This window comes from Panthera pardus, unplaced genomic scaffold, assembly GCF_024362965.1.
Source record: "Panthera pardus isolate Hobbes unplaced genomic scaffold, ASM2436296v1 HiC_scaffold_16, whole genome shotgun sequence".
Taxonomy (NCBI): domain Eukaryota; kingdom Metazoa; phylum Chordata; class Mammalia; order Carnivora; family Felidae; genus Panthera; species Panthera pardus.
The window spans coordinates 100,332,745-100,336,009 of record NW_026526721.1 but is presented as its reverse complement, the minus strand read 5'-3'; the positions used below and the strand labels follow the sequence as shown (position 1 = coordinate 100,336,009).

At 29.7% G+C, this 3,265-nt stretch overlaps 1 pseudogene; it reads left to right on the top strand.

Annotated features, from left to right (window-relative positions):
• Positions 1-530: 530 nt before the first annotated feature.
• LOC128777553 (small nucleolar RNA U3) lies at positions 531-708 on the top strand (annotated as a pseudogene).
• The last annotated feature ends 2,557 nt before the right edge of the window (positions 709-3,265 follow it).

The window sequence follows — 3,265 nt, the reverse complement described above, 5'->3', positions numbered from 1 at the left end:
CCTTCTTTAAGTTTGTTTCTACATTCATTATTATTGTGTCTTCTGGTCATGCCACTGAAAAGTAAATTCTAACATTTCTTGAAATAAACCTCAACTCTATCCACATATTGCTCTTTAGAGGCAGCAAAACATTCATTCTTTATTTATGGTTTCGTCTTTAAGTTCATTTGTATATGAAATTTAGACTATTGACTATTGCATCCTTTTGAAAAAAAACTGTAGAGTTCAAGCTGTTTTCGTTACTTTTAGAACTAGTCCCACTTACTTATAGCACTCTGGGTCTAAAATAGACTTCAGAAATGATTTTGTTTCTTTTCATGTAGTTCTATAACATGACTGTCAACTATAAAATCATTCTTATTGAAAGTCAGTTGAACTTTGAAATTGGTAACCATCTACTTAAAAAGTTATACTTTTATAAAATGCAAGCTACTTTGTTTTTGGTGAAAAATATTTTAAAATTGTGACTTAATTTGAAGTAACAGTTTTCAATTTCATTTCCCTAAGTTACTTAGAAGTATTATATCTGTAAGACTATACTTTCAGAGATCATATCCATAGTCTGTTACTAGAGAAGCTTTTCTGAACATTTAGAGTACCCGAAACCACAAGGAAGAGGTACAATGTTCTCTCCTGAGCATGAAGCTGACTTTGGGTGTTGTTTCCCCCTTTGGGGGAGTAAGAGGAAGAGGACCAGGTCTGAGTGATGAAAAAAGAAAAACAAAACAAAAAAAAGAAATATTATATACCTGTATCTATTTCTAAAAAAATTCAAAATAATACCTATTATCTTTCTATATGTTCTGTTCTTACCTACTTCTTTTTTGTACAAGATCCTAAGAACAAATCAATCACAGGAAGGATGACACAAGAATTTCCTCACTAATCAAATTTGATATGTTAATCTATGTCTTGAACTGATAAACACTAAGGCATTCTTAGTTATTTTGAAAAAAAAAATCTTAGTTAATATTACCTTAACATTATTTAAATCAAATTTAATTTTCATGTATATTTTTATTGTATATACTTTTATGACTTTACAAACATAGAAATCATTATAGGGGTAAAGGAGTTTATTCATGAATGAGGAAATAGTAATAGTCCATGATGTTGTCCACTAAAATTCTAAGTTATATGTGTGTGTGCTGTGTGTATGTGTGTGTATGTGTATACACACACATGTACAAAGATCTGAAAACAAAGTTGTAAAAAAAAAAATGCACTAGATGGTATAAAGTTGGTTAAATTAGGGGCTGGAAATTGAGATGGTGGGGTACAGGAAGGCAATGAATAGTTTTGTTTTATACATATTTGTTATGCTTTAGTTCACTTCCTAGAATATGCATGTTTTACAGTATTATGCTGAAAAACAATTTTTATGATACAAAGGTATTATTAAAAATTCATGAATAATTGCATATTCAGACTTTTGGATATTTTAATAAAACAGTTGTTATTTTAATTCTAATGATATGAACTGTTATATAAAAACTTCATTTTAGCCCACTTTTAATAGCCTGGTTTTATTTTTAATTCTTAATATGCAAATTAAACTGATAAGACAATTAATGAGCCATAGAACTCAATTTAATGTTTTCATATTTAGAATTATAATAAAATTATAATTTTCCTTATTTATTTACACCGACCGATGCATTAAATTCTCAACATCTGCCAGTAAACATATGCTTTGCAATCACACTAGCTAATTGTTTTTGTGAGGGTACTCAGGAACAAATAATTTCCACTAAAGGAGAAAAAGGTGCTCAAATATTCAAATCAATCCCAGTGAAATGAATCATAAAACTTTCTACTCATGCTAAATTTACCATTAAATCCTAAATTAGAGTGTATAGCTGTTATTTTTGACATCTCTCTAACATTTTTCAAGCTAATTTCCTTTATTTTATTATAAGAATTGTTTGAATCTGCTGCATGGATTTTAATAGTGTTTCCAGAATATAATTGAAGGCAAGAAATGTGACAGGTTAAATCACCCTGAATAACATCTAGTAAAGACAGGTACTTGAGTAATTAAACATAACTTACCACTGACTTTCACAGATACATTTTTTTAAAAAGAAGGCATAACAATGTAAAGACATATTGGACATTTACCATATTTAGAAATGTTTGTCTAAAATTTTATTTTTTCCCATCATACTATAGCATAAACTATGAAAAAAAGGAAAGACAGATTTGCTTAGCTCTGAAGATAAAAATTGAAGGACCACTACTGGTCCTTAAAAAATGCCTATGTCTGCTAATTAAAACACAAAAGATATTACGTATTCATTCCTTGAATGGAGAATTTCAACATAAATTTAATTCTCATAGACCATACAGGAGGAAAAAGGGTAAAATTTTGCACATTTTCACTCTTTGACAAAATTGTTACCATAGAACTTTAGTGAGCATAGAACTTCTCCAGATGACCAGTGAACAAGACGAGACCCTGTTTCCTTTTTTAGTAGAGACAATAGTGTAGGTTATAGCTATTTCTAAATTTCAGCAAGTCATATGGGTTATTGACATAGGGAAACCTTAATTTGACTGTGTTTAGGATTGTGTATTGCTTGTCCATTTTACCATGTGCTACTTTTCTGTTGGTTCCTCTGTTATACTGCAGAATAAAGCTGTTTCTTGCAGATGAAATTACCAGTGTGACCTTGTCTCGTCCCATTGCACAACAGTTGACTTAAAAACAAACTGCTTTTGAGAGAAACAAAGAACACTGGAGAAATTAAATGATAATATTTTAGCTAGCAATATCAATGTTAAAGTCATCATCTTCATTGTTTACTGAAAATTGTAAGTGATTTCTGTTTCAAAAGGTGTAAAAATCAAATTTTACATGCATAAACCCAAACCATATTCCTTTAGCAACATACTTAACCATGGAATAAATTTATGGACTTATTACAGCATTATATTCAAATAATGAGCATCTGTTTATCTGAGTCAAATGAGGAAGGATTAAATAATAGTTTCTTTCAGTGCTTAAGCTTTGTGTTCCAGAATAGTAGGATAAATAGTACATAGCTAAAATGACCACTGGTCAGGTTCATATGAGAACAAAATCCTTCAGCAATACAAATGACTGCCGATTAATTTTCTGTACTCCAAAATGTGATTAGAAGTAAATTGCTATATATAGAAACCTGGTTTTTCAATCAGTAGTATGTATTGAAAAATTTGTGATGCATTACCATAGAAAATAATTTGATTCAATGACATAATTTAATCGCTGCCTTTATCTAAG